Source organism: Falco naumanni, chromosome W (genome assembly GCF_017639655.2).
Source record: "Falco naumanni isolate bFalNau1 chromosome W, bFalNau1.pat, whole genome shotgun sequence".
Taxonomy (NCBI): domain Eukaryota; kingdom Metazoa; phylum Chordata; class Aves; order Falconiformes; family Falconidae; genus Falco; species Falco naumanni.
In genome coordinates, this window is record NC_054079.1 from 6,993,960 (window position 1) to 7,006,124 (window position 12,165).

Here is a 12,165-nt window from a genome sequence, read left to right on the forward strand (position 1 = left end):
CGCGTTTTAAACAGATTGGTTCTTGAAGCTAAGCATTGCATACTAGGCAATCCCTGATTGGTGGTTAACTACCAGCAATTAACAGCAAGGTGTTACCTTTCCTTGGCGCTATCAGTCTCCCACTCCCCTGTGCTCTGTAAAGATGTCTCATCATGTTAATTGTTGTCGAGACAAGCTCGAGCAAATTCCCCTCAGCTAACTGATTGCCATGCATGGTCCTAGTTTCCAGCCCGCTCCTGCATCTCCCCCTTCCTGTTGCACAAAAAGCACCTTTGAAACCGAATGAGTAAAAACAAGGTATAAGTAATAGAACAAATAAAAAAACAACTGAGACATATTATCAATGTCAAAATAACCCACTGTCTCTGTCCCGTACAATTATACAATTTCCCCCTTTTGTTTTTGAACAGCTAGTACCAGGTTTGCCATGTTCTGCAGGGCCCTTGCAAACATGACAGCAACCAAGGTAATAGCAAACAAACAATACTGCCAATTGAGTGAATGGATGCCAAAAAGGCTGACATTTTCTCAGATTTTGATAACATGTTGCTGCAATGTGGCGCCTAAAATCCATTCAGCACATACCATCCAAATCCTCATGGCCATGTCCTTGAAGCAACAACAAAAAGCAGTGGCAATTTTGACTCACATTCTTAACTGCCTACCAAACAAGGTGATTTAACTCTTTAATGCTTTCCCTGCTGTTACTCCGGAAAAGAGAAGAACCGCTGCGACACGTTCCCATCATAGCCTCCTACTACATTAGCATCTACAGAAAAACAATTATCGACATTCAAAGTGTAAACAATATTGATATGGAGAAATAGTGTGAAATGGGGACAATGGAAATCGATCCTGATTGTATATGTCTGCTCAAGGAATGTGGGTATGGTGACTGGTCATGGGTGTGGTGTCTGGTCACATAGGGACACAGCTTTGAGGAGACACCTACCCTTCTTCCTCTAACAAAGGGGCTATTTATAAAAAGGATGAGAAAAGGATGAGAGACATTCCAATGTTATCTAGAGGGAGAGAGTTCGAAGTCTTCTTGCTGGAGAAGATCAGATGGTCACAAGGACATGAATCACCTACAAACCTGCAAGACCACCACTTTCTAGGCAAAGGACTGATAAGCTAATTAACATAGGAAGCCAGAGTAAGCGGGTTTATGTATACAAATATGTATAGGCGTTAACTGAATATTCATTTGTTTTATTGTATAAATGTGAGATGGTTCGTCACTTCGGGCATGCACGCTTGTGGAGGAGCAATCCCCCGTGCATCTGCGCGCAATAAACATACCTACTTTATAACTTTCGAGATATAGAGTCTAATTCCGCACGTCAATATCATCTTCTTTTGGATTAACATTATACATAGGTGGAAGGGCACACCAAACAAGCACTGGTTCAGTCAAAAAGTTCAAAACATAGCATGCCTTCTCTGAACATACCTCTGGGGTCATTCCCTTCATTCCCTCTTTTTTTATGCAAAGAGAAACACTTTCACCAAAACAGAGAAGCCCCTATTTACATCTCTGAGCCCGGACACAAACCGCAGCTGTATGCTCCACCAGGCTCAGGGTAGGAATCATTCATGTAGTTACATAGCTATATATCTCTACAAGCGTGCAGACACCTATTAAACATTAGATAACCATGTTTATCTTTCCTCTTCTACTTCACAATACCTAGCTGTTCTCTCATCTCTTGTTAGGTCAAATATTCTCCAGTTTCCTCTCCTATCTCTCTCTTCAGACATTCTCTATCCTCTTTTTTGCTTAATTGCGAGGAGGCAAAGCATGTGTGTAGCTGGGTGACCATGACCTGCTTTATGTTACAATCAACTAAACACTGAATACAGGAAAAAAAAGGCATGGGAGACATAAGGCAAACATCAATAAGGTGGTTAAAGATAATTATAATAAATCCTGTAATACTTTTGAGTCATGGCCCAAAGTTTCCCAGCCGTGAGAAGAGACCAAAGGCATACCGCCCCTGGCTCTGTTGCAGATCTTTGTTTTAAGGCTTTTGAGTTTTGGATACTTTTGTAAATTAATTCAGAGTGGTCACTCAGATTCACGTAACACATCCTATCAAAGTCTTCACACTTGTGTCCCTGTGCTAATAATAAAAATCAATAGCAACTCGGTTCTGTAGCAACATATGATGGACAGAATCAGCATCTGTTAATAAGCCAGAAAAAAAAATATTATTTGTAGTATTACTTTGTTTAGCAAGCTAGCAGCCTAATTTACTAAGCAAGTTAAAAGCGTGTACTATTCTTACAGAAGAGATTAGAGAAGCAAAAATCTGTTATGCTGCATTCCAGAACTCAGCCTGAGAATTACAGTCTGCTATGAGTTCTGCATTACAATCATTTGACACATTTTGGGGTTGCGATTGTGAAAGTTGCCCATTTACAATTTTCATTGGCATTATCACAGCTAGTTGTTTTAAAAGCATCCCTTGAGCTTCCTGATGTTCGACTTGTTGCAAAATATTCTGAAGCCAATCAATCAAGTTAGTATTAAAGTTAGTGACTCTCTAGGACCCTGCAAGACTGTGGCAAGACTCCCGCATCCGGACTGCCTTAATAGCCATCTCATTCATTTGCAAATAGTTGTCCCTGGGATACCTTGCCTAGGTCACAGAAACGGCACAGTTATTTGCTCCAGCTAACTGCTCATAGTTAACAGCAATTCCCCGATTAAGGTTTTCAATCAAGGCCACTACACATAGCTCACAAAAATCAGATAACCACATCATATACTGTATCAGTTAGTACCATACAAAGCAATGACTTCCAATCATGCAGTGTGAGCGTATAAGGCTCTGCCATCACTTCAAGAAGGAACATAGCAAATGTATTATGAATCCTCCCTTCCCGCACTGCTTTGCTTAACTCTTTAACAGCCTCGTATTGCACAGGCTGCCACTCTGCAGGTTGATTTGTCCGACAAAATACTGAACATGCCATAGCGACTCCCAAAACCCATCACTGAAGTGTTTCCCACTTGCATTCCTGCCACCAATCCCTCAGACTCCCTTTCACCCTCCCCAAAAATACAATCAATGCATCAGGAGAGACAAGGGGTTGGGGGAAAGGTCTAGCTCCTTTTCCAGATCTATAGGACCTGGATCAAAAGGTTTATCAGTGTCAATAAAATCATTGTCCGAGTTGTCCTGTTCCCGTGCTTGGCCTTGTGTTGTGAGGGTCACTGCAATCAGTGACAGAAGCTTTGGGGGCAGAGGAGGTGTGGACAGAATCTCCATCGCTGACGGTGTCTTAAGAAGAGTCGCGCTGTCGGTGGAATTTACAGCTTCCTCTGGTTTAGCACCGTTAGTAGAATTAGTCCACACTTGGCAAAGAGTAGTCAGAATTTGCCACCAAGATGCTAAATGCATTCCCGACATGGAGTTCCCCTCCGCGGCAGCATCATACAATTGGCTGCTGTATGAAAGAATGAAAGTGTGTACAAAGTCTCTAAAGTTTCTTGGCTGCTCACCTGTCTCGATGAATACAGGTGTTATCCTTGGGGTTTAGGTTGTCCGCCTGGTCCAGACAGCAAGACGATCGTTCAGCCAAGCTGTCTCCTTCGGAACACAGCCCTCTTCCACGAGCTGTCTTTTTTCCGTCCTTACTCTTCCAAGGCTTCGGAACACCACCATAGGGGTCACCATTTGAGGAGATTGAGGCACGGACTCCCGGATCTGACTAGAAGACCCTTCATGAGTCCATATACGTCTCTTTCTGGGGACGAAGCCTGATTCCCCGTTACGGATTTCCCACAGCTCACCTCTCAACTCCGGAGGGATTTCTGGCCGGCTCCTGCTTCCTTTCAGCAGATCATTCAAAGTTCTGTGGGATTCGCTGCATGTCGCTCAGATAGGCGATTCGAGAGCCCTTCACGTTAGATCCTTAAACGCATCACGTCGGGGTCACCAATTTGCGGCGAATGAAGAGACGGGACGCAGCTTGATGCAAGCAAATGTCAATTTATTGTACAGAAGCACGAGTTTTTATACACTTTCAGAAGCTGCGCGTTTTAAACTAATTGGTTCTTGAAGCTAAGCATTGCATACTAGGCAATCCCTGATTGGTGGTTAACTACCAGCAATTAACAGCAAGGTGTTACCTTTCCTTGGCGCTATCAGTCTCCCACTCCCCTGTGCTCTGTAAACACGTCTCATCATGTTAATTGTTGTGTCTATTCACACTCCTTGTCCTCCCAGGGTTCGTGACCTACAAGCTCGAGCACATTCCCCTCAGCTAACTGATTGCCACGCATGGTCCTAGTTTCCAGCCCACTCCTGCAGCACAACACCAAGCAAAGACTGGTGGGAATCGCCACAGGCAGGTCTAACGAACACCACCGAGAGCCATCCTCAACCCTCAGAGAGCGTTTACTAGCCGCTACCGCTCTCGTACAGTGGTCATGGCGCCAATAGTGATCTCGCGAGAGCCCTCAGCCGTAAAGAGACAACATTGAGAAGGCGGGGGCGGATAGATAGCATCGTCACCTCTCCTTCCGCATTCGGCTTTACACAAAGTCACGCCCAGCTCAGCCCCACTCTTCGAGCGTTCTCTGGCTGTCATCTTTTTTTTCCTTCTTGCTCAGTAGTTGTATCAAGGCCAGGGTGGGCTGGGGTGCAGTTTAGCGCACACGTAAAGAAGCGGCCATTATCGTTCCTATGGGAGGCAAGCGGGAGCGTCTTCTCGTTCCCTCACAGGGCACAGTGTCTCTAGTCTCAGGCCTGCAAATTATACTAATGACATAGGAAGTGACTTTTTTCTTCCACCTTTACCTTTCAGACACACACAGAGTCAGGACTCGGCATGTCAGGTGTCACAGTGACACAAAAGCATGGACCTGAGATGGCATAAATAAAAGGCAAGTAAAAATGCTTTGCATCCACTGATGAAATTTAGGCCCCAATGTTTCCCAGTACAAAAGTGCCATCAAAACCTCAATTCAGTCAGATTTAGCTCTGCCTAATAAATCCAGAATAGTTCTGTCTGCTCTTATCATATTAGAAAAGTGCAGATGTGGGCCAGGACAAAAACATCAAGCTTCCATTTTTAACACAGATCAGATGTGTGGGTTTTATTAGCTACATTTTTGCTCAAGACTCCGAGTAACACTGAAAAAGTCTGGAGTTTTCATGTATACTGGTAAAATGGTACTATAAAAACATATCTGATGCAGTACCCGGTGAGATTCAGCTTATGGATATAGGTCTCTGTGATGCTATTATACCCTGGGAGCATTGAAGCCTACATTTTTGGGCAGAGTTTGCAGCAGCTTTGTTGCCTGAGTAGTAAAACTTTAGAGACTGAGATAACAAACTGACAGGTTCTAGATGAGAGAGATGTGGTTTTGTGACTTTTTTGTATCAGGATGATATCAGTGATCCCTATATATTATTTTCAGGTCTGACCTAATGCCCATTGTGGCCTTGGTTGAGTTACTTTTAAGGCCTGATTTATGGGCATTCCAGCACTTGCAAAGGCAGCTGAAATAAATGAGAGTTGCTTAATGCTCCTGGAAATCTGTTCCCTGCCTTTTTATCTCCATTGCTTCATCTCTGTTGTTGAGATAGTGTTACCGAAATCTCGGAATGAAGAACTTATCAACACCAATGTGATGTAGATAAGCAGACACTTCTTTATTAACGGCCGGGTGCGTGAGCGAGTCTTCTCACGATCAACACACACCAGGTCCCAAAATCAGATTCCATATATAGAACTTATTCATACATATTCATTAATTATTCATGCATAATCATAAAATTTCGAGAGCCCTTCACGTTAGATCCTTAAACGCATCACGTCGGGGTCACCAATTTGCGGCGAATGAAGAGACGGGATGCAGCTTGATGCAAGCAAATGTCAATTTATTGTACAGAAGCACGAGTTTATATAGACTTTCAGAAGCTGCGCATTTTAAACAGATTGGTTCTTGAAGCTAAGCATTGCATACTAGGCAATCCCTGATTGGTGGTTAACTACCATCAATCAACAGCAAGGTGTTACCTTTCCTTGGCGCCATCCTTGGCGCCATCCTTCTCCCACTCCCCTGTGCTCTGTAAAGATGTCTCATCATGTTAATTGTTGTCTAGACAAGCTCGAGCACATTCCCCTCAGCTAACTGATTGCCATGCATGGTCCTAGTTTCCAGCCCGCTCCTGCATGGGGGAGTGAGCTTAGCTGCCTACTGAGGTTAAACCCCAACACCCACCCTTCCTGTTTCACAGCCTAGTTTTGATAGTCCTCATGGACATACTGTCACCTTATATATCGTCAACATACAGAACTCAGAGTTGTACAAGATAATACAACTGTAGCTCTTCGAGTCAGGAAAAGATCTTCATAGGAAGCATTGCAACAAGAGGCCTGGTTCCCAAGTGGATCCCCATGTGGCAAAGGGAAACTGAATAGGAAGCATCTGTTTCATTGGCACATCTTTAGCCCTGTGTCAGAGGAAGTGTTATGTAATAGACATTTTCTCTTTTCCTACCTCATGGAAAAATGCAACAGCAAAATCTTCTTAATTATTTTAAAATAAGATTGTAATAAGTAACTAAGGGTAATTTGCTGATCAAATGGACTTTTAACAAAAGGAATGATCTTGCTGCAACAGATTTGAGAATGTTCTGTCTGGCAAGAAAAGAGTTAACCATGAGGTTGTTAGATGTACTTTCTCAAGGCAAATGTTAAACCATAATCTCATGTTACTATGACAACCTTTGTCTTTGTCTAGAGCTTAGTATAAAAATAGATTAGTTTTGTAATATACAGCTTCTTGCTACGGGACTGAGAGCATAACTGTTTGCTTAAACCGGCCTTGAAGTTGAGGATAAAAGGGCTGTGTTACTTGTCGGAATTTGCGAGCCTGTATGGAGCTGCGACTCCCCAGCCGCCCAGCGCTGTTTTTGCTTTCCTGCCTTAATAAATACTTAGTGAATTTATTTCGGACTCTAGTTATTTCAATTTCAACTATAACAAGATGATGGGTATTCATATTTGGGAAGTGGTTTTGGTAATGGACCCCATGAGGGTTCTACCTTCACCATGCTGAGCACAATGTCATATGGTGTAGAGTAGCTCTTTGGTCAGCTGTCCTGTCTGTGTCCCCTCCCAGCCCCCTGCTTACTCCCAGCCTGACTGAAGAGGGGCAGTGTGAGAAACAGAGAAGGCCTTGATGCTGTGCAAGCACTGTTCATTCAGTAGCTAAAACAGTGGTGTGTTATCAAAACTCTTTTAGCCACAAATGCAAAACACAGCACCATACAGGTTGCTATGAAGAAAGTTAACTCCATCCTAGCCAAACCCAGTACACCTTTGTAATGATATTAAAACAGAAAACTTAATTAAGGCTGTTAAGTACCCAATTGTTTGCACTGCTCAGTGATAACATGGTTTGCTTCACTACCAGATTCCCTTTCATAATTATATGAGGTGAATAAATTATTTTTTATTATAATTTGTTCCTTTGTTCTTTTTATTCTGGAAACTCATTTTCCAGACTTTTCTGAAGAACACATGCATTTTAATCATGGATGAAAGAGCAGCAAAATCAGTGGAAACTGATCTTTTACAGTGCCAAACCCACAAACAAATCTGGTGTTGTATTGTCTCTTCAGATTTCCTTAAGAAAATGATCCATTCTGAAATGGAGGAGGGTGGGACTTGCAACCATCTCATCCTTAAGCCCTAGACCCAGTGCACTGAGCTATTTTCTCAGTGAGTCCTAGATGAAAAAATGATTCACCAGGTCTTTCACCCAAGGTACCACTTACATGTCAATAATGTCTAGCCTGAAAACTCCATGTAAATTAAACTAATTTTCACTAAATGGTGATTTTTGTATGATCTGCAAAAAAGTTGAGAATTCTCATGTGAACTTCTTTCTTAAATTTTTTGTTAACTCTCAGTTCAACAGTGATGGCTTAAAAAGCTGATTGTACTTGCAAGCTAATGACTTACTACTGTTTCTCCATTCCAATTTTTGTGGAACTCACTTTGTTAGCAGAATAGATTTGCATTTAGTATGATTATACTCAAAATTTAAAATAACAAAAAATAACTGAACTAAAATTTTAATATTGATGTTTTGCTATAATGTTTTTTCTTTCCAGACAGAATGTCAGTGTTGGAAAATAATTGCATCATTTGTCAGACTACATACCATATCTCAGTGTTTCATGCAATGAGGCTCTATCTTACTAAAATTGACTCAGCATTACAAGTCTTTTGAAAGACTGTAGTAAAATATAATTAAAAGATTATTAAATTTTTCTTATCTTAACCCTCAATTTTTACCTTTTTTTCCAATTCTCCTTCCCATCCCACTGAGGGGTGGAGGGGAATGAGTGAGCAGCTGCGTGATACTTAGTTGTCTGCTGGGGTTAAAACGTGACACCTGGGCAACCTGTTCCAATTTTTGACAATCCTTTTGGTGAATAAATTTTTCCTAATATCTAGTCTAAACCTCCCCTGGTACAACTTGAGGCCATTTCCTCTTCTTCTATCACTTGATACTTGGGAGAAGAGACTGACACCCACCTGCCTACAACCTCCTTTCAGGTAGTTGTAGTGAGTGATAAGATCTCCCCTCAGCCTCCTTTTCTCCAAACTAAACAACCCCAGTTCCCTCAGCCGCTCCTCATAAGACTTGTGCTCTAGACCCTTCACCAACTTCATTGCACTTCTCTGGACATGCTCCAGCACCTCATTGTGATTAAAGATGTCTTAGTCTGGAAAGGATTCATCAGATTAACAAATTTGGGAAACTGCAGATGGAGGCCTTTATCTGAAACCGTTAGCCCGCTATTTCCTCTGAAATTGCCTACACTTTGTTCTGAAATTAACTTTCCCCATAGCAGCCCTCATAGTGCTCTGCTTTGTATTTGTAGCTAGAAAGGTGTTGATAGCACACCAATGTTTTGGCTAGTACTGAGCAGTGCTTGCACAGCATCAAGGCTGTCTTTCCAACCCCCTGCTCCCAAAGGCTAGTAGGCTGGGGGTAGGGAAGAGATTGGGAGGTGACATAGCGAGGACAGCTGACTCAAACTGACCAAAAGGATATTCTGTACCATGTGATGTCATGCTCAGCAATAAAAGCTAAGAAAAAGGACAAGGAACACCATTCATTGTTAAGGTATTTGTCTTCTGAAGCAACAGCTATGTGTACTGAGACCCTACTACCCAGGAAATGGCTAGATATCACCTGCTGATTGGAAGTAGAGAATAATTTTTTTTTTGTTTCCTTTGCTTCCATGTGCAGCCTCTGCTTTTCTTTTATTAAACCTCCTTTATCTTGATGCATGTGGATTTTCTCCCCCTGTCCTGCTGAGGAGGGGGTTTATAGAGAGGCTTGGTGGGCCAGCCAAGGTTAACCTAACCATAGAATCATAGAATGGTTTGGGTTGCAAGGGACCTTCAAAGATCATCTAGTTCCAGCCCCCTGCCATGGGCAGGGACATCTTTCACTAGATCAGGTTGCTCGAGGCCCTGTCCAACCTGACCTTGAACACTTCCAATGACAGGGCATCCACAACTTCACTGGGCAATCTGTTCCAGTCTCTTACCACCCTCACTGTAAAAGAAATTCTTCCTTATGTCCAATCTAAATCTACCCTCTTTTTTTTAATCCCCCTTTTGCCTTAGTCTCCTTGCTGTGTCACTCACAATGCACCTTTGGTCGCACTGTGACTCCTTTCCAGAGGGAATTTGTACCAACAGGTTTCCATGTCCAGCACTGCATTAATGGAAAACAACACAACAGGCAACAGATAAACAATGCTTGCTAGAATACCTTACACAGCAATGCAAAAGCATGGTCAGTCCACCATAGTGCTCCAAGGTCACATGCTTTTTGCCATGATTCTAGAAGACAATGGCCACATTCTCATCAATAAAGTCACAGGACACATAGTAAGCTGGAGAAAAGAAGCAATCATGATATTAATCTGGTTCTCTTACAGTGGTGGTGTTGGGTAGGTTGAATCTGTCCAAATTCCCCACCACCCTAAGAATTTAAAAACAGTTTTGCAATTTGGCATTTCGCAGGGCTTATCTGAATATGTTCAGGCAGCAATATGACATCTTCTTTTTGACTGTAATCTTAAATGTATTTCACATTTTTTTTGTCACTATCTGTGCCTGAAGCTTCCTGCTTCTGGTTGAGGTGGAGTTTTATATAACCTGAGAAGACTTGTACTCCTCTGTACAAAATGCCAAACCTCACAGATTTCATAAACTCTGTAGCTCTTCTTTAGAGCCTTGTTCAGTTCCAGGGAGCATCAGGTACCTACAGGGGCTCTTTCTTCATTTCTGTGGGTGCAGTTGAGGAGGGGAGTGATAGAGTGGCTTGGTGGACACCTGGCATCCAGCCAAGGTCAACTCACCACAGATCCTCTCCATATTGAAACCATACGCCGTGGTTTAACCCCGGCTGGCAACCAAGCACCACACAGCCAGTTGCTCACTCCCCTCCACCCAGAGGGATGGGAAGGAGAATCAGAAAGGAATGTAAAACTCAAGGGTTGAGGTAAGAACAATTTAATAGGTAAAGCAAAAGCACCTCCCATGGGCAGGCAGGTGTTCGGCCATATCCAGGAAAGCAGGGATCCATCACGCATAACTGTTACTCGGGAAGACAAATGCCATAATGCCAGATGTCCCCCCCTTCCTTCTTCTTCCCCCGGTTTATATACTCAGCATGACATCATATGTTATTGAATACCTCTTTGGCTAGTTCAGGTCACCTGTCCTGGCTGTGTCCCCTCCAAGTTTCCTGTGCCCCTCCAGCCCTCTCACTGGCAGGGCCCAAGGAACTGAAAAGTCCTTGACTTAGCATAAACATTACCCAGCAACAACTGAAAACATCAGTGTCCTATCAACATTGTTCTCACATCATAGCCAAAACACAGCACTGTACTAGCTACTAAGAAGAAAATTAACTCTATCCCAGCTGAAACCAGGACACCATATGAATGAAATGCTGGAATTGATTGCTCCCACAAACAACAAGATTTCAGACAGGCAGATAGGATAAAATACTAATCCCCAAATACCAATAAATGCTGTATTTTTGGTGATCCTCACTGATTCAATAATTATAGAATTTGAAGAGGTAATTTAACATGCAATGTTTGAATATCAGGGCTACAAAAATACAATTTTTGATGCCTTCACTGCATACAGATAAACCATCAGCATGCCAAGCAATAAACATAATGTAATCTAGCTCTGGTTTTCAAGCTTAACCTAAATGGATGATTTTACTCTCTCGAGTTTATGCTGTATTAGCTTATACTCGCTGTTTAGCTTTGGCTAAAGGCCAAATGTCCACACAGGTGCTCACTCAGGACACAGGGACAAAATGGGATGAGAAAACTGGTGGTCTGATGTTGCAATTTGAGTTACAGCAGTCAGGAAATACAACACAAACTAGCAAGCAGCAAAAAGCCTGTTTATTTGAATCTCCCGGTTTATATAGCCTTTCCCCCATCTTCTGTGATTGGTTATCCTTACAGTTAACATGCTCAGCAACAACTATTGATTGGCTAAGATGTGTGGGTTTCATATTCTTGGCCAGCTGCTGATGTGTCACCCGCATCAGGCTCTATCTTTGTTTCATATCCTGTTTTTTCTCTCTCTTCCTTCTTATCTCTTAGTTCACTCGGTCAGGTCAAGGTTGCGTCTTGCTCTCTTTAAAGACACAGCTCTATTCCATCGTTGAAGCCTGAGCTGCCAACAGCCCAGTCTAACCCCTCATATCCCTCAGGTTGAGGCAAAGACAGGGAGCTTGCTTACCAATTACTGCCACAGAAAAAACAGACTTGACTTGGGGAAAATTAATTTAATTTCTTGCCAATTAAAATAGATTTCAGTAGTGAGAAACAGAAAGGCAAACGTGAAACCAACACCTTTCATCCCCCTTTCCCAACTTCACTCCTTCACTCCAGACCCCTCTACCCCACCCTGAGCGGTGCAGGGGGGATGGCAGAGTACATAACAGTTTGTCTCTACTGCTCATTCCTCCTCACACTTTTCCTCTGATCCAGCACGGTCTCTCCATTGGCTGCAGTTCCTTCAGGAAATATCCATCTGCTCCACTGTGGGTCCTCCATGGGCTGCAGGGAATATCTGCTCCAC

The 12,165-nt window shown here is 42.8% G+C and overlaps 1 long non-coding RNA gene across 1 annotated transcript; it reads left to right on the forward strand.

The window, feature by feature from the left end:
* Positions 1–267: 267 nt before the first annotated feature.
* Positions 268–8,911, forward strand: LOC121080684. Its single transcript, XR_005825461.1, has 3 exons — positions 268–631; positions 5,600–5,604; positions 8,898–8,911. It is a non-coding gene; the product is annotated as an uncharacterized LOC121080684 (long non-coding RNA).
* The last annotated feature ends 3,254 nt before the right edge of the window (positions 8,912–12,165 follow it).